Below are 20274 nucleotides of genomic sequence, written 5' to 3' on the forward strand. Positions count from 1 at the left end.
GATCCAGTCCGAGGCCTGTGGAGGATAGTCGTTTTACTCCCGGCTATCCAGTTCTCCTCCCGTCTCCCGATCAATGGACGCGCCACTGGGACAGAGGGACAGAGACAGAGCTGGTTATCAGTAGGGTCTGTTTATGTGACTTTTCTCATTTCAGGGGATTGTGTGTGTGTGTGTGTGTGTGTGTGTGTGTGTGTGTGTGTTAGTAAGGGGGATGGGGGGTGAGGTTACCAGTAAATTATTTTAACCTTGCCTAACCAGCCACAGGAGACAAAGTGAAGGCTGCCACTAATCAATAATGGAATGTCATGCGCATCATGAGAGGGCATGGAAAGAGAAAAAAAAAATATCATGGAAAAAATGGAAAGATGCAGAAAAATGGTAGATGCCAGCCATGCCCAAGGTCCCCGTTACACACACAAACACACACACTCACACACATACACACACACACACACAACACACACGCACAGGGACAGCATCCTCCCGAATATGCTGGCATCAGATAACAATGGACCTGCCCGCACAGCCAGGCATGACTGGCCCCGAGGAACCAACTGTCTGACAGATATCCTTCCAAGCAGCTCCGAGCAATAACAGATTTAATCACAAAGACTGGAGCAGGGCATGAGCAGGCTGGAGCGAGGGGTGTGTGTGTGTGTTTGTGTGTGTGTGTGTGTGTGTGTGTGTGTGTGTGTGTCTGTTGTATGTGTGTGTGTGTGTGTGTGGGGGGGGGGGGGGGGGGGGGGGTGAGAGCTGGGAAGGCTGGAGCAACAGCACTGGGCCCATGCAGGAGAAGGCTCATTTCAGTGGGGCTGTGTATGTGATTAGGAACCCAGGCAGGAGGAGGGCTGCTGGAGACGGTGGTGTAAGCTGAGCCCCAGCGTGCTCAGCGACAGTGGGAGGGGGGCGCAGCTGGATGTATTCTAAGTCCTGTCGTCTCCTCTGAATGGGGGTCGGGGGGGGGGGGGGGAGGTGAGGCAATATGTCTTGTATTTTTCTTTTACTCTGATAAAAAGCGTTTTTGATGTGTTGAAGTTGTTGGGGGGGTCAGGCTTGCTGTGAATGTTTGTGATAGATTAGTGCACAATGTATCAAGGAGAGATTCATGTACAGATACACACACACACACACACACACACACACATAGAGAGAGAGAGAATAGAACCAGAAATCATAGTATTAAAAAATCACTGACATCTGCTTAGCCAAGTGGCTAGGATGTTTTATTTTTTATTTTTTGAAGAAAAAGTGATCGGTCCTTGAAAGGTATTTAGCGTTTCTTTGTCAGGTCAGCTAATTCTTGATTACCGAAGCCTGTCTTTGACTTTCTGTCCTTTGTGCAAAACAGACATGTTTGTTCATACACTTAGCAACGCTGTCTCCCTCCACCCTGCCTTCTCTTCAACAATAGTCCGCCATGAAAAAAAGAATAACGCTGTCATATTGTTGACACAGTGGTCTCTCTCTGGCCTTAGTCAACATGACGGCGTTGGGGATCGTAATTCTGTCTTTTATGCTACCCTGCCATATCCCTCAGCAGGCACTAAGATTGATGGCGTCTGCTGGTTTGTCAGATTGGCTAAAGATGAAACTGAGACAGGTGACACCTCATATTATCTTCCTAGTGGTGTGACTAATTGGGATGACGGCCATTGTGGCTCAAGGGATGAATGGCAAATCCATAAAGAGGGGGCTCGACGAGAAGCCCGAAGTCTCATAAGGGATTCCCACAGTGCTTTGTAGCTTAGGGCGACCTGGCTGGTGGTTGAAGGCATATGCCCAGACTTTAGCCAGGGCAAATGTTGTTAAAATTGAATTGGGGGGGGGGATATGTTCATTTCACAATGATAAATGTCCCCATCTAGATTGAAATAGTGCCCTAAAGAGTTTTATCATTACTGTGAACAAGGGAATGCTAAACTCTTGTAACAGAGTCAAGTAGAATTAAATAGTGAAATGTAATTTCAGTGTTAAACTTCCTTGTAAATCAATTCAATCTATTTCTGAATGTGTTATTGAATTTCTTGAAAAGTCCTGGAATAGTCTCTGGCTTGCATCAGAAAGGCTTAATGCAGTTTATTGTGAACATGTACAGTATGTGCATTTTACAGAAATGAGAATGGAACTATTGGAACTATTTGTACAGTATAAATAACTCATAAATAAGTCTGCATTCATGGACAAAGCTATTTGGTACAGTATAATGAGTGTGTGTGTGTGTTTGCGTTTGTGAGTGAGAAAGAGAGAGAGAGAGAGAGAGAGAGAGAGAGAGAGAGAGAGAGAACTGTTTTGTGAATGTATCATTTGGCACCAGGGACATATTAGGGGTCTGCAGTTCTTGCCCAGAGTGGCCTGTTTGCGTTTGACCAGTCAGCTAAATAGGAAGGTAATGAATTCTCTCTCAGTCATCATTGTCTCCCTTACCCGCTTTCTGCACACACACACACACACACACACACACACACACACACACACACACAAACAGATACATACACACCAGGTGCACCCAGCAGGGCCCCAACAGCACTCCTCCCCCCAACACACACATCTCATTTCAACAGCGGCAGCAGTTCCCTTAGGGCACCATGCCAGCCCATGCCACTCTCATCGCTCCCCCCAGCCCTCATCTCCCTCTTCCGTGGCCTCGCTCCCCCACCTCCTCCTCCTGCTCCGCCACCTCGCCCTGGCCTCCCCCTGCCCGCCCTTCCTCTCCGGTGCACTGTTAGCTCAGAATAAATCACTCAGCCCTCTCTCTCCCAGTGAATGAGCTCCTGATGAAAGAGGTGCAGTGAGACCTGGAGAAAGGAAGGCATCATAGGCCCCCAGCGTGAAATTCACGCGGACAAATGGCTCCCGTACCATCTCAGTTGAACATCTCCAGCTGTGCCACCCCCCCCCCCCCCCACACACACACACACACCCACACACACACACACACACACACACACACACACACACACACTCTCTCTCGTGGAGTCCGCAGCGCTTGGATGTTTTTTATCGCCACCTGGAGTAATGATGAGCCGGCGCAGTGTGACCGGAGTGTGTTAGTGTTTTGTAAGATCAGTCAATTATGAGGACATCAGCTTCGTTTAAGGAGCCAGGGGTTTATGCACCTTGGTCAGCTGGAGTGGACAATGGTGGGGGGGGGGGGGGGCATTTTAGGAGGACCTCTCTGCTCAGCTGTGAGGAGCACGGTGGCAGCTCCTTCTTCAGCTGCTGTTGTCAAAGCATAGAGTAACTTCATTTAGGCCACTGATAGAGTGCACATGCACTGGGTTCAGTGTGGAATGTAGTGCATTTGGTGGATTTGCCAAATAATTGGCATTTCTCAGACTCTCTGACTCACTTTGGTTTCTGTCAGAGTAAACTGTTTGGAGTAGTCCAGTTTTAGCAGTGCGGTGTGCAAACAGTCTACCTTTAGAATGTTTTTTCAATGCCACTGATCTCTTCTCAATTTCTGACAGTGTTCAGTGAGCATTTTGGTGTATATTAACATTTTGTACTGTAAGATTAACTATTTCATATTATATTAAGATCACATCACTTTCTTATACATTTATTCTAATAAGCACAGTCAGACGACTGGCATAATATGTAATCTTACCATTAGAGTTGCGAACATATTCTGCGTGTTTTTCAAAAGCAGAGGACTAAACGTCCTCTTTCTTCCCAGCTGCTGTACATACACTATACAGTGGAATACCGGGAAATGACACACATTCTTCATTTCCAATTCTAAAATAAACTCCGCTCCAGACATCCTGCATCAGAGGGACAGTGTGTGTGTGGGGGGGGGGGAAATGAACCGCAGCCGGGGGAACGTTCCTGGGTGACTTATGTCTCCAAAATCCTGCTCCGACTCACTGCGCCCACCGGAGACACAATATAGCACACACACACACACACACAGGCACCTCCCCTCTCTCTCTCACGCACACACACACACAGGCACCTCCCCTCTCTCTCTCACGCACACACACACAGGCACCTCCCCTCTCTCTCTCACGCACACACACACACACACGCACACACACACACACACACCTACACACAGACACACACACACACACACACACACACACACACACACACACACACACACACAGACACACACACACACACACACACAGACACACACACACACACACACACACAGACACACACACACACACACACACACAGACACACACACACACACACACACAGACACACACACACACACACACACACACACACACACACACACAGACACACACACACACACACACACACAGACACACACACACAAGAAAGAAGGAGCCCGGCCTGAATTATTATCCAGCCTCACTATGGAGTTAACCTCAGCCCTCAAAATCCCCCCGCCGTTTGGAAGGCTCCGTGGCGTCCTCATAGAACCTTCTTCCTCCCCTCCCTTCCTCCCTACCAGCTTATGTGTGTCATTCACCACGACCCCCCCTTTCTATAAACATGATTTCTCTCACAGATAAGCCCGCTAGTGCTGTGCGTGTACGGGACAGAGCAGAATTCTAGCCGCACTGTAGTAACAGGGAGCGTATTTTATTTTGAGCTCATGTTTCATACCGTAAATTTCCAAGTCAATCATGTCGCCCTGGGGGGAGAAACAGCCACTGGATCTGATTGCATAAACCATTAGTATCGCTCCAATGAGTTAAAGTTTCAAAGGAAGACTTCGGGGGGTTTCTAAGCTCACGGATGTGTATATGTATGTGTCTTGCCAAAGCATGCGCGCATGATTTCACTGCTCCATTTTCGCTCCTTTTTCTAGATCCATGCCACTTTTAAGGCAATTTTACATTTATATGACATCTTTACATACGCACACTTTGCACAAGCCTATTCAAAAAGGTTTTGCAAATATATTTGTAACAATTGTGCTCCTGTGTCGCCATGTGTTTTTCTTCGCTTGAACGCTGATGCTGGAGTGCTTTAGCGGCTAGCCATGCCATTAGGCGTCCCTAGTGCGGTTATCGGAAGTCATCAGCCTTTTAGCCTAATGCAGACTCCAGTAGTGCTCTGAAGGAGAGACCACTAGCAGTAGTAGCTGGCGGAGGGAGAGCTTGTCCATTGCCTTTAAATCGGATCTTGAGTGTGGTTGCCGTCGGAGACTCGTCCAAAAACAACAGCAGCACACAAGTCGGATCAAGTAGATTAGATTCTGTTTCCGCAGATTTTTTTTTTTCTCACCGCTATTCACTCTCTCATTCATTGGGTTTCTCTCTCTCTGTGTGTTTTTTAATTAATGGAAAGAACAAGGTTTCTCTGTGTTTATTTGAAGACATTGTGCCAAGTGCTTCTATTCAGATTTGTCATTTTCTTGCCAGGATGTGGGTGTGGGTGTGTGTGTGTGTGTGTGTGTGTGTGTTTGTACAGAGATGAATGTGTGTAGATGTTAATGTGTGACTGATGTCTGATGTACATGTATACTGTTTGAGTATATACGTGTGTGTGTGTGTGTGTGCGTGTGTGTATGACTCATGTACGAATGTGGATATGTGATAAATTTGGTGGGACCCAGTCCCACCCTCTGGTGAATGCATCCTTCAAACTCAAGCCCCCCACCAGAACCAGTATGTGCGTGTGCATGCACACACACATGCACGCACACACACACACACACACACACACACACACACACACACACACACACACACACACACACACACACACACACACACACACACACACAGCAAACACACACACACACACAGCAAACACAGAGACACACAGCCCTCACTGCTGGAGCCTCTCTTCGTCTGTCTGATTGATTTATGAACAGATCCCAGCATGGGCACAGCTGTGAGGGTCTGGCAACCAGCCGTGAGGAAGACACACACGTGTGCACACACTCGCACACACACACACACACACACACACACACGAATGCATACACTCTCCACGTACACACATACACTTACAGACACATGGACCACAGGCATATCTACACACACACACACACACATACACACACTGTAGCACCCAAGCCCACATATTAACACGCACTTTACCCATTCACACACAAAATGACTCTCTCTCTCTCTGACTATGTCCTCACTTGTTTAGTTGATGGGCTTTTATTATTCCCTTGGCATCAGTGGTGCAGTGTGTTTGGCAGAGCCGTGCATTGCTTCGAGGGTGATTTTTCAGGCACTGGAGGGTAGCAGGAAGTGAGGTGGCATTCACAGAATCGTTTGGTGCCGTCAGTGCAGGCCGTGTGGCAAAGACCACACTCAGTTTTGAGCTGCGTCTACTGGCTTTATATTAATGTGCATGGCTGTATGGAGCCTTTGTAGGGAGCTTGAAGGGGAGTCTGGGAGTTTTTTTTTATTATTCAAGTAGCTCTTTTTCTGCCCATTAATTGTGTGGCTTTCGGGGTTAATGCAGTGAGTGTGGGTTGTAAGTGGGGAGATGAAGGCATCTTTGTTGTAAAAAAAAAGGGTTAGGCGTTTTTAATCAGGCGCGCGCAGGCCGGCCGAGTTCGCTCGCGCAGGCGCTGGCCCCTCTGTAGGACCCTCTGGTAGTGCTGAGTTAACAGAAAAGTTTAGCAGGAGTGAAAAACAACCGTGGGAGTCCTGTGCGCACACACACACACACACACACAAACTCTCTCTCTCCTTCTTCTTCTTCTTCTTCTTCTTCTTCTTCTTCTTCTTCTTCTTCTTCTTCTTCTTCTTCTCACAGTTCTACCAACAACTCAAGCCTCCTCATGTTCTCTAACTCTTTTCCTTTCTTTCTGTTCTCTCCTCTTTTACTCCTCCTCACATTCCCCCATCCCCTCCTTTCCCCTGATATCCATTCTCACATTTTCAGCCTTGCCCCTATCTCTATTTCTTACCTTCTCTTCACAGATCCCTCCCTCTCTCTCTCTCTCTCTCTCTCTCTCTCTTTCTCTTTCTCTCCCTCCCTCTCTCTCATTTTCTCTCTGTGCCTGTTGAGGCATGCTCTGCAGCTCGAAGAAGAGGGTAAATGGGGCCACACAAAAGATCACTGTCCAGGCCTTTCTAGGGCAGGGTGAGTGTGTGTGTGTGTGTGTGTGTGTGTGTGTGTGCGCACATAGAAATTGGGGAGGCGGAGTGGCAAGAATGTAAATTAAATATGGAGGAGGCCTATATCAAGACACAGAAAGAGGGACTGAGACAGAAGGAGAGAGAGAGAGAGAGAGAGAGAGAGAGAGAGAGAGAGAGAGAGAGAGAGAGAGAGAGAGAGAGAGAGAGAGAGAGAGAGAGAGAGAGAGAGAGAGAGAGAGAGAGAGAGAGAGAGAGAGAGAGAGAGAGAGAGAGAGAGAGAGAGAGAGAGAGAGAGAGAGAGAGAACTCAGAGGGAGCAGTGAGACTGGCTGGCTGGCTGGCTGGCTGTTGACTGTGCGTTGTGCCATATTTGCTTAACCCTCTTCCTTTATCTGTGCAGCTGTGGCTGAAAAAGGACAAGTGGAGATGGAGGGAGGGTTAGATGTCTCGGGGGAGGGAGGGATGTGTGGGTGTGTGTGTGTGTGTGGGGGGGGTGGTTGTTCAGAGATGTGAATAGGCACACAGCTGTTAGCAATTTTATGAGCTGCACATAATGACCATGGATGCCTTCTCGCTGCACTGAAGTTACCTTTCGGCGCGGGCCAATATACAGTACTATACAGTAAAGTAGAGGGAGCCGATATACAGTACTATACAGTAGAGTAGAGGGAGCCGATATACAGTACTATACAGTAGAGTAGAGAGGGCCAATATACAGTACTATACAGTAGAGTAGAGGGAGCCGATATACAGTACTATACAGTAGAGTAGAGAGGGCCGATATACAGTACTATATACAGTAGAGTAGAGCGGGCCGATATACAGTACTATATACAGTGGAGTAGAGAGGGCCGATATACAGTACTATACAGTAGAGTAGAGAGGGCCAATATACAGTACTATACAGTAGAGTAGAGGGAGCCGATATACAGTACTATACAGTAGAGTAGAGAGGGCCGATATACAGTACTATACAGTAGAGTAGAGAGGGCCGATATACAGTACTATATACAGTAGAGTAGAGAGGGCCGATATACAGTACTATATACAGTGGAGTAGAGAGGGCCGATATACAGTACTATACAGTAGAGTAGAGGGAGCCGATATACAGTACTATATACAGTGGAGTAGAGGGAGCCGAGCACAGGGGCCAGGGCTGCGCTAGAGACACATGTTTGATTGGTCAGGCCTCCGCTCATGTTACGCTATAGGCCGTCTGTAGAAAAATAACAGTGCTATATAGACCTCTAAAAAATAAAACAGAAGCATTTTTTTTTGTCCTTGCTATTATAGGACACTTTCAAAGTTTTGTTTGAATACGTGTATTTTTCTTCAATGGACTGAGTAGAACCTCCCAATGGGGTTATGGCGGGTTTGACTATGATGAAAAACTTCCTGTATCTTCTCTTCCCTCCTAACTGCTTTTTAAAGGTTATCAAAGACAGAAAGAGAGAGAAGAGAGGAGATATGTAGCAGTGAGGGAGAGAGAGAGAGAGAGAGGGAGAGAGAGAGAGAGAGAGAGAGAGAGAGCTCTTGAAGGTAGTGGACTGAAGCTGGGAGATGGAGACTGTCCACCATAACTGCCTGGGGAAGAGACTATAATGGGAGCCCATGACTCCTTGTCAGAGCCCCCCGCCTTCCAAACCCACCCTCTGGCATTACTAGCAATCAAGGATGGTTTGTCAGTCTGTGTGTGTGTGTGTGACATTTTTTTCAGTCATCCAGGTAAAGCGTACATGCTGGCCTAGACTCCTTCCTGATTTGTTATCATCAGAGGACAATCTATTTTAGCCTTTCACCTGTCCTCCAGTCTTCGGCGGTTGAATACAAGAGCCACACCCTGCTGCAAGCAGAGAGGAAACTCTCACTCAAGCAACTTCTGCAGAAGTCCTATTTTTGTTTGTCATTAAATACTGTAGTCTGAAGGCTGACCACCTTGAAAGGTGTGATCAAGGTACACAAACAACTTGATTGATTGATTTAAATGCCATATTACAGACATAAAAAAAAACTCCAACAAATTAAGTTCAGGGTCATTAAAACCGAACCAATCTCTTTTAATCACCTCAGGGAGAGCTCAGAGATATATGTGTGCTTAGGCTTCATCCTCCTCAAGTTGTAGTCCCTCTCCAGTGTTTAGGGTTGGAGTTTTGAGAGGGCATCGAGTGGAAGAGAGCGGAAAAGTGTTGCATTGTGCTGTCATTTAGTATTCCTCAGATGACTCCCGGCCACTTAGCTTAAGAGCATTCTTTATCCGCACTAAAAGCGCCAGTAAATCTTTTCCACGCTGTCGAGTAGGCAGACAGACCGGGGCTGCCGGATTATAGGTAACATGGATATAAAAAGTGCCGGACGGAGGGCTATAATTTCTCCCGCTCTCTCTCTCTCTCTCTCTCTCGCGCGCTCTCTGTATTCTAGTGCGGCCGTTCTCTTTCTCCCTCCTCGCTTATTCCCCCTCTCTCTCTCTCTTTCTGTCTCTCTCTCTCTCTTTCTGTCTTTCTCTCTTTCTGTTGCACTCATGCGTCTGTCTTCCTTTGTAGTAAAAGTCAAAGCAGTCATTGCAGTCAAAGCGGGGCTGAGAGTTGAGAAGCTAAAGGCTCTGCCATTTTCTCAGTTGGCCACTTGTTATATTTCCCCTTCCTGACACACACACCAGCGCGTCCCCTCTAATCCTCGCTTTCTCTCTCCTAAGGTCTCTCTCTCTCTCTCTTTTTCGCTCGCTCGCCTCCATTTTATGTCGAAATAACTGGTTCTGAGACTGCTACTTGCTCCTCCCTAGCATGATCTACCTGCGTCTCATTCGTAGGGGATGGCGCTTCTTGATGTGCCGTACCCCTCACCATCACCAGCTCCACTCCCGCCTCTTGTACCTAACCACGAGTCACCACCCTCACCCCCCACCCCCGGGTGGCCACTCTCCCTGGCCTCTCTGATGATGGTTAGTGCATGCCAGGTGATCCCAGCCCCTCCAGCAAACAAAGGCATCAAGCTTTTAATGGGCTCCTGTAAAGCAGACTTAAATGGACCATTAAAGGACATGGAGGCTCCTCTCCCCTTTATTCTCTTGGGGTTTACAGTGTTTAAAACCCTCATACTCTTTTTTGGGGGGGTGTTTTACCATGTCTTTAGTTCCTTTAGTGCGTGTGTGCGTGCGTGTGTGTGTGCGTGTGTGTGTGTGTGTGTGTGTGTGTGTGTGTGTGGTGTCTGTGTGTCTCTGTGTTTTTAATATGGCGCCTGTCAAACTGTGAAACCTCAAATCTGTTGCCTGAACTCTTAAGGAGCAAAGGTCAAGCCTACTCTACTTGGATTGTGTGTGTGTGTGTGTGTGTGTGTGTGTGGTATATAGAAAGAGAGGGTGAGCAAACTTTAGCAGCAAAGCCCGTTTCTGAAGAAAATCCTCCATACAATGCACTTTCTTTTTTAGAGGCGCTCAAAACTCCACTCAAGAGGTCAACGCCCCACTCATGATAACCTCACTCTCTAAGGTCAGTTCCCAGTGGCACCAGTTATCATGCATTATAGGCAACTTAAAAAGTCTTTGAATTAAAGTATGCCTAAGTGACATCAACACTGCATAACACCACACAACAGACCTATTTGATTCCCTGATAAAGTTTTCAAAATCCCATATCGGTCTAAACAGCCTTCAGATTAGCTTCCAATAACTTTTTTTTCTAGCCCTATCTTATAACTCTATAATAACTATATTAATTCTGGAAGCACACAGGCATGGTGACTAGCACTCTACGCAAAGCTGTGGAGGCTTCCCTGGGGCCTGTGACTGAAGCAGTGTGGAGTTTGTGGCGGTGCTTGGCCGTGATTGAGGGGGCAGGGGAGGCTGGGGTGGGGTTGTCTGACTTCTTTATGAGGTTATAAAGCTGTCTGTTTCTTGGTCCAATGCTAATTGCACTAAGGAATTATGGGTACCGTACCTGCCCCTTAAATCCTCTGCAGTTTGCCTGGCCTTTGAGAACCTGTGCCTGGAGTGTGGAGGCTTTATCTCAGAGCAGGTTATTAAATAACCTTTTTTGAACATCATCCACGGACCTTATCGCCTTCTCGAAGCCTATCATTCAACGCGTGAAGATGGTATTAGTACATAGAATTACATTGTGTTGCTTTTCTGTTTGTTTGTTTTCTATTGACAGTTGTTTATGGTTGGGGGATTGAGTAAATAGCAGTGATATTTCATTCACAGGCAGTCCACTTCTCAACGTCCATGACAAGCTGAGTGGGGGGCATTAAATCCCCTCCTTCTCTATGTGTTTGAGAGACTATGGTTGCTTTTAAAAGACAGCCTTTCATTACTCTCTCCCTCTCTCTCTCTCTGTTCCAGTCTGTTCATTAACTATACTCCTTTTTCTTCCTCTCTCCTTTTCTTTCTTCTCATCCACCTAAAAGAAAAACAAATCCCCAAACTCAGTATTGTCTGGCGAGCAAACAGAATGAGCACAAGGGCTTGGGCTGTCTTGTGCAGGGGACAAAACAAGTGTCCCTCCTCATGCTGGGGCCCCTGTGTGTTTCCGACTGACGGCTCCTCTCCCTACAGGGTCCCCCCTGTGGCCCCTGTGTCTCATTTCTCCGACTGCTCGCCACCGCAGCTTGACTGATGCTCTCGCAGACTCTGGGCAAAATTCACTCATTAAAGGCTCCCTGCACAGAATGGATTAGCTTACTTACCTTCTCCTGTTCCCCCGGCCCAGTCGCGCTCCACATCAGTTCAGGGTCATTACCTGCCGCTACTTGCTCTAATAAATGGGCCTTGATAGCATCTGCGGTAAGCTACAATAAGAGCAGATGAATACCCCAGGCGGGATGTTTGCATATCATTGCAAACAGTAGGGGGGTGAAGTAGGGGTGTTTGTCTTTTTCTTCCTCGTGTGTCTCTCTCGCTCTCTCTCTTTTTATGTCTCTCTCATGCTCTCTGTAGTGCTTTTCTAATTTCCCTTTATCTTTCACTCACAACTTTCTTTCTCTCTTTCTCCTTTCTCTCTCTTTCTTTCCATCTCTCCTTGTGCTGTCTTTCTTTCTGAGGGATGAAACCCCATTTGCATTTGTGTCTTGTCTTCTAACAAAAATATTTACCCCCTCCGTGCCCGGGATCATGGCTTGCAATCAGGCTCGGCCCACCCCTCTTCTTCCATCCGCTCCCCTCTTCTCTCCTCCCCTCTCTTATCCTCTCCTCTCCTCCGCTCTTCTCTCCTCCCCTCCCTTCTCTTCTCCTCTCCTCTCTTCTCTTATCCTCTCCTCTGCTCAGCTGTCCCCCGATATTGTCATTTTAAATTACAGACCCAGAGGGTCCCCCCACAAAACACTTCTCCTGAGGAGCCTCCTTTATTACAGTGTCTGTGTCTTTATTGTACCCTTTCATCTCCTCCAGCGGCCTACCTACCTCTCTTCCCCGACCGCTTTGTATGGGAAGCATTTTAAGTCCCCCCTCTTTGAAGTAAAAGCGTGTTCAGATGCCTAGTTTAGACTGGGGAGGGAGATGGTGGGTGGTGGGCAGTGGGGGGATGGGGGGATGCGATGGTGCCAGTGTTTTTTGGAAGAGAGAGAGATTGGGTTGTTTGCTCACTGATAGCATAATGGTGGCTCTTGTCCCCCCGTGCGTTGACAAATGTGTGTTGAGCAAATGGAGAAGGGGAGATGGTATCTACTTAAGAGCTATTCCTGTTTTAACTGAACACTTTTAAAAATGACTCGGCCTCAAGCAAAATAGGCAGTCATTTATACCTTCCTGGCAGTAGCTTGGTAACCACATACTGTAGTATTTTTATATGAACCACTCAACTGACAACAACTAGCAATATCTGATGACACATTTTGAGTGTGTGAAGCAGGCTTTAGATGTTTTCGTGCCTCTGCTGTTCGAGACGCAAGGCGCCTCCTCCTCCCCACTCAGGCCCCCTTTCTGACGCCAAGCGGGCCCACGGCTGGGCTCTTGCAGTCCCGGGTTCCGAGGCTCAGGCGTGCCCCAGGGATGGAGACAATTAAAACATCTGAGGGCTCGTCGGGTTGCAGAGCGAGCGCTGGGTGGTCCCAGAGCCGCTCCACTCCGCGCCGCGCCGCGCCGCACTGGTCGCTTCCTGCGTCTCTCCACAAGGGTTTATTACAGCGCACAGAACGCCATAAAAGACTTGCGTGTCTTCGCTGCCTTGCGGTGTCCCGTCCAGTGTACATAAAACATGAAAAAAAAAAGAGCGCCGCTCGACGTATTGACACTAGATGCATTCTGGAGATTGGGCCGTCTGTTTTTAGAAATGGGTTCTGTCCTTTCATTAAGTGGTCCGTACCTTGAGTTTTGTGAAGAATGTGTGTGTGTGTGTGGTGTGCGCCTGTGGCAATGGGGGTTGGATCTTAATTTCAGTAAGCTGTTTCACGATTCATAAACCTGATTCATGTGCCACCTCAGAGTGTTAAGCTTAATCCTGTTGTGTTAATTTTCCCTGCCGTTTGTAGTCCAAGCATTTTTTTTTTAAATCTCTTCAAGCCCCCTAGTGAAATTGCCACAAAATGTCTACTTTCCTTCGTTCCGCACATCAGTTAACGTGACTTTCCTCATTTGGTCCCGCGGTGCAAAACTTTATAGTGCGCTCATTTTGACAGTGCTGTGGAACGTGGGTGGTCTCCTTTTAGAGGCCTGACACATACATGGATCTGCTAATGAGAGAATAAATTAGCCAACATGTGTGCCGTCTTCAAATTAATACTACCCACCTACCTTGTAGAGGACTTGAAGCAGTAACATTTCACAAATACACGCACGCACACACACACACACACACACACACACACACACCACCACCACCAAACCTTAGTTTTATTCCTAAAATACTATTTGTAATTAGTTTCACCCAGTGGGTGTGCATGTCTGGTGATGTTAAAGACCACTGACAAAACAGCAAACTTCAGAAGGCACAGATTGTAGGCCTTCTGACTATGATATACCGCTTTAAAAACTCCTGCCTTTAAATCTTACAACAACAGCGTACAATGTGCAAATGCCCTTTCCTCAGCGCCTTGCAAAAACTGACTGAACGGTCCATTTAACATTAGCTGCCAGTGCACACCATTGTAACATGCACAGTCAAATCACCCATATGGAATAATTATTCCTAACTTAAGTATAGGTATTTCTTCACTTGACTATGAAAAAAAGCCATTGTTTGGATTGAGTCATTGTGAAAGACTTCTGGAGAATGGGGGAGGGGGGTTGACTCAACTGGGCCCGTAATTACAAACACCAGAGGAGGAGCATAAGGAGAGCAGGGCCATCCAGCCCTATACCCGATCACTAGGCAATGCAAACCTAACCCAAAGATGGCTGCCGCCCATAGATATCAGGGCCTTTCGCATGCTGCACAGAGACGGAAAAGTTTAGGAGCTGATCCACATACACCATCACACTCCTTCAGGCATCTTCAAAGACACCCCAGTAGGGGCCTGACACCTGACAGCATGTTGCCGCTTGAGAAGTCCACTCGGTAATTCTGTCTACTCGTGCTTTTTCCCTCTCAAAACATTGGGTTCAGCAAGTAGTGTTGATTATATGAGTGGGCGTGGTGTGTGTGTGTGTAATTTAGCTCGGGGTGTGAGAGGCAGTTGTACGCAAATGGAATATTAGCCGCACTAGGCCTCCTTTGTCTAAAAATGCTCGACTACCCTTCAATTGACCTGTCCACATGTTGAATTTGAATGTTTGCTGAAAAGAGTGTGAGGGGTAAATATTTCAGGCAGGTTCCAAAACGTGCGTCAGAAAGGCTTCCTTTTGGCACCGCACAAAAAAAAGGAAGACTTGCAGAGGACCACACCAGAAGTTGTGTGATTGGTTGATATAAAGACGGGACAAGAAGAGAGGTCTTCTTTCTATTTCATTCTCATCGCTATTTTACAAGGAGTAGTTCAAACGCTTTTTTTTCTGAACCAGCACTGTGAGATGTCTGTGTTTTTGTGTGCAAAGTATAAGTATATATACTTTTTTGATCCCGTGAGGGAAATTTGGTCTCTGCATTTAACCCAATCGGTGAATTAGTGAAACACAAACAGCACACAGTGAACAAACGGTGAGGTGAAGCACACACTAATCCCGGCGCAGTGAGCTGCCTGCTACAACGGCGGCACTCGGGGAGCAGTGAGGGGTTAGGTGCCTTGCTCAAGGGCACTTCAGCCACGGCTCACTGGTCGGGGCTCGAACCGGCAACCCTCCGGTTACAAGTCCAGAGTGCTAATCAGTGGGCCACAGCTGCCCACAAATTGCTCCTGTGGCTCAGCTATTTCGAGTAAAGTAAACTCAGAGCAGAGTGCGTGCATGGTGTAGTACAAGATGGTTATTTTTTTTTAAAGCACAAGCATCTTTAAATTTATACTGGTTTCATTCAGTGCTTCTCCCCCTTGTTCTTTCTTATTGCTCTTTGTTTTGTTTGTTCTTGTGGGAAACAAAACAGGAGTGGGGTTCCCTGAGCATATAGAGGGAAATTCCTACAGACCTCAGATGTGTGTCTCTGAAGACAGTCCCGCATACTTAACACACACTCCCTTCTCTCTTCTTCCTCCCTCCTCAGAACCAGACGCAGAGGAGACACCACCTTTGGCAATCTGTCTGCGGTTTCCCGCCACTAAAGCCGTTCCACAGGTCGCCAGGTAATTACCCCGAGACCTGCACATCTAATTATGTGTTTGCTCCGTCGGAAGGAATGAAATAATCTGATGCAATACAGGACAGGATCCACATAGACACACACACACACACACACACACACACACACACACACACACACACACACACACACACACACACGCATTCTAGTCATAGAGAGATTCATAGCCATATATATTCTATGTATGTATGTGTGTATGTGTTTGTATGTATGTATGTATGTCTGTCTTTATATGTTTATAAATATATATTCCCCAAAGCATGTGTTTATGTATGTATGTGTATATGTGGTATATTCACAAATGTTCCCCAAAGTGTGTATGTGTGTGTGATTATGTGCATGTGTTTCATATACTGTATATCAGGGGAATCCTTCCCTGTGTCCCCCTTGTGATTGTCTGTACTCACTAACCACATTTCCGAGGGGTCTTTTTAGTGTGAGTATTTATGTGCGTGTTTATGGGGCATTTGGTGCATGTTTACTCTGCGAGGACCGCGTCTCTGCGTGAGTGTGTGTGTGTGTGTGTGTGTGTGTGCGTCGGCCCCAGCTCCCCAATTCTGGGTTGCCTCTCATTAAACATCATGCCCGCAGGCTTGGCCCAAACATCAGGAGTAACAGTTATAATCATCCTGCTGGAAATATCCCGCTCCGTGCCATAACAACTGCGCCGAGATTATGGGATGTCTGCCCAAGACCAAGGTTGCCATGGGAAAACCATGCTCTTCTCTTTTTTTTATTGCTTTAAAAGAAAAGCTCTCTGTGTCTGTTTCTCATTTTGACAAAACAGTTTGTGATCCTTTCTGTTTTTTTTTTCCTTTTTCTTTTGTTATATACTTACTCTGTCAACTTTGGGGAGCATTAATTTGCATCTGCAATTAAGAGACCCAATGAAGACAGTGAAGCCAGGCCCCTGTGTTAGCATGGTGTGTGTGTGTGTGTGTGTGTGTGTGTGTTGGAGGGGGGGTACTTTGAGTGTAATGGTGTAATTTAGTCTTAAAGGGGCCAACAGCTGAGTGGGTTTGTGTTGGCGCTCTGATTATTTCAGACCCAGAGGCAGAGGTTGGATTTTAATGGTGAAGCCGTAACAGCCAGAGCCCCATGGCCACGGGCTGATGTTGCCGCGGCGGCGGCGGCGGCTAGCAAAATTGGGTGGAGTGGAGATTGCAGCCAGAGCAATGTGTGAGAGTAATGATCGTCCCTCACGCTGTGACATCAGCTGCAAGGTATCTGGGAAGGGCAAAAAAACAAATGCACACACCTTCCTGCCACTGTTATCTCATTGTCTGGAATTGTAGCCGCACAAGTCTAGGTCCACACACACACACACACACACACACACACACACACACACAAACACTCACACACACACACACAAATACTCACACTCACACTCACACTCACACTCACACTCACACTCACACATACACACACACACACACACACACACACACACACACACAGCGAAGGCATTCTCAGGTCTGTATTACAGCCCAAAGCATATTTTACTCCAATGCTCAGGAACTCTCTGAGGGTGCAGTTGAGCCCATTTTGAGAACTAAATGATGCACTGTTAAGCAGCCAATCCACAGATTTTACACCCAGTCATCAAAATGGTGAGAGCAGAGAGCAGTACCCAGCGAGAGCAGTCTGTATGGAGAAAGATGAATATTCTCCCTCTCTCTCTCTCTCTCTCGCTCTCTCTCTCTTTCTCTCTCTCTCTCTCTCTCTCTCTCTCTCTGTTGAAGAGGAAGCAGATCCTTGGTGTTCACGCCATGATGCGTGAACACAAACAGTTGTGTGTTAATGGATGAGCATTGATGTCTTTCATTTGCCACACAGTTATAAATAATGTCTCCAAAAATGGATTGTTTGAAGCCACTGGGAGCTGAAAGAACAGCATTGCAGATAATAATGTTTGACACCCTTGGCTGCCCCTGTCTCCTTCAAAATGGCTGTTGGTGTATATACCACGGAACATGAAAAAAAAAAACATCAAGTCATTTTCTCACAGAAGTCAATGAAGTATTGTCTTTTTTTGGTGGGTTTGCTTGTCTATAAATCTGCCTGTCTCTGTGCTACCCCTCCCCCCCCCCCCACACACACACACACACACACCAGCACCCAGAGGAACACCAAACAGATATGGCCACGTAGAAAGATGATAATATGAGTGAAAAAATACATCAGATGGGTCTTTAGGCACCTGCAGGGATCTCTAGGTAATCAAATCTGTCTCGTCATGCCCGTGGTCAGCATCCCGTCCTCTCCTCTCCTCTCAGGCCTGCTAGCCTGCTATCCTGTGCTCTGGCTTATCTGCATGTGTCTCCCTCCAGGGTACAGCAACAGAGTATGTGCTTTTAAATAAATTCTTATACGCAAGGTGCTCTGCTTATGCTGGTGAGTTTATACAAGAGCGGCACAGGGCTTTGTCCTTACGCCTATTCCCTGTCAAGCCTTAAGTTCACGAGAAAAAGAACACATTTTCATAACATGAAATCAAATTACTGAAGTTTCCCATAAGATCTGTGAGTGGCTAGTTACTCCTTCCTACTGAGTGTAACTGCGTGAGTGACTGAATATAGTCATTGAGTGACTATATTCACTTGAGTCATCGAGCTGCGTGCTCCAGCTCAGACAGCAGCATGAGAGCGGGTACTGTATGTAGCCCGAGACGCGGGTCTCTCAGATGGGGCTCAGAGGTTCCTCGCCTCCCCTCCTCTGTTGCTCAGCAGCAGTAGCAGCACGAGGAGAAGCCAGCTCTGCTGTCAGTAACGGCAGTGCTCAAGTCAAACGGAGGAGCGAAGCATCCATTTATGTCTCCGTCTTTATCTCTCTATCCCTTCTTTTACTCTCTCTCTCTCTCTCTCTCTCTCTCTCTCTCTCTCTCTCTCTCTTCCTCCTGGTGTCTGCTGTCTCTTCATCTCTCTGTCTTTTTGTCCCCCCCCCTCCCCCTCCTCTCTCCCTCTCTGTCTCTCCTCATGTGTAATTAGAGGCCTTGTGAGTGAGGGTGACACCAGGCGTCCGGGCCTGTCCTCCCCCACAGGAGTGCTCCAGCAAGAGGATCTCACAGGCCCAATTACTGTAATCACCCCCATCAAAGAGCACATGTCACTGGAGGGAGGCAGCCAGTCGCCGGCCCGCCTGGACGCTACGCCAAACCAACCAGAGGTGAGAGTGTCACTGTCTGTGTGTGTGTGTGTGTGTGTGTGTGTGTGTGTGTGTGTGTGTGTGTGTGTGTGTGTGTGTGTGTGTGTGTGTGTGTGTGTGTGTGTGTGTGTGTCTATACGCATGCATTTATTCGTGTGTGATCATCTTTGTTTGTGTGTGTAAGAGAGAGTCTGTGTGTGTGAACAGCTGTGTGTGTGCGTGTGTGTGTGTGTGTGAGACAGAGAGAAAGTGAGTGTGCATATCCTTGTGTCTGTAGAATGTGTTTATGTATTTGCCCTTGTGTGTGTTAATGCATTCTTGTGTGTGTATCTGTGTGTGTGGGCATTTAAGTGTTTTCAGGCAAGTGTGTCTCATGAGACTTTATATCTGTAAATATTATTGAGAGTATTTCCTATCGAAATGTGCCAAAATATGTAATACATCTGCATGTACAATTTACTTTGGAAATAAAACATTCCGTACTACCAACAGTAGCATAGTATTAAACTCCTGCAGAAACGACTGCACTAAGCTCATAGTGCCAGGAACAGCAAGCCCACATAGCCACTCTCTTTGTCCAAAAGGAAAGCAGATTTTCTTTGGTTGTAGGTTGCATTGCTCTATGCTCCTACAGTCTACCTGTAAGCCTACAGCAGGCTGTCTTTCAACAAGGATTTAGTGTAGCTGTGTCAGGACTTGTAACCCACCCACCCAGCAGCACTTTTTGATTTTTATAATTGTATAAGGGCTTCAAGTGTTTGCCATGGGATGTCACCTGCCATGCATGGTTTGAGTGACTTCTATACCATCTATTACATAAAGTGGCTTAACGTGTAATCAGATTAAATGTTTGTAGGACTGTCGTTGATTGTTGCCATTGCTGAAATGTAATGCTTTGTACATCTGTATGTTCATTAATTTATATTTTATACTGTATTGAAGTATTCTGTTATATCTACACTGTACATACATGACTCTGGACTCATAGCAATCTATTGTTAACCTTTTTTTATATATAAAACTGATTTTACTAAGACCCATTGAACATGTGAAGAATTGTGTAGTGATGTTTCATAAGTGATGGGTAACAGTTTTAAAAGGGGACAAGATTAGAAACTAAGCCAACCATCCTGTCGATGGGGGAGATACCAAGGGCAAAGGGTTTGCTAGTGAAGCCAGTTTTTGACTATCCAACTGCTGAAACCTAATAAAAGGAAGGAAAAAGAGAGTGATAGATTGAGAGGGAGAGACCGAGATAAGCACAAACACCCAGCCATTTAGCCGAGCTTCTCCAGGTTTCTGCATCACTACCCATGATGCTCAGTCGGCTTCAGTGAACATTCAACGCTGTCGGTGAGTTTGGGCTAAACTGAAAAAACCATCGACCGTTGACTGTACCCTGCGGCCGGCCTTACCTTCATAAAGCATTAGACCGATACATAC

The 20274-nt window shown here is 46.8% G+C and overlaps 1 long non-coding RNA gene across 1 annotated transcript in view; it reads left to right on the plus strand.

The window, feature by feature from the left end:
• Positions 1 to 19876, plus strand: part of LOC143116462 (uncharacterized) — a 26893-nt gene extending 7017 nt beyond the window's left edge. Inside the window, exons 2-3 of the long non-coding RNA XR_012985788.1 lie at positions 15589 to 15667; positions 18675 to 19876. This is a non-coding gene — a long non-coding RNA (uncharacterized LOC143116462). The remainder of the gene's footprint in view (positions 1 to 15588; positions 15668 to 18674) is intronic.
• The last annotated feature ends 398 nt before the right edge of the window (positions 19877 to 20274 follow it).

The sequence above is a fragment of the Alosa pseudoharengus genome, unplaced genomic scaffold (genome assembly GCF_046254945.1).
Source record: "Alosa pseudoharengus isolate Yale_2024_CS ecotype anadromous, Long Island Sound unplaced genomic scaffold, YU_APseudo_1.1 YU_APseudo_1.1_scf_11, whole genome shotgun sequence".
Taxonomy (NCBI): Eukaryota; Metazoa; Chordata; class Actinopteri; order Clupeiformes; family Clupeidae; genus Alosa; species Alosa pseudoharengus.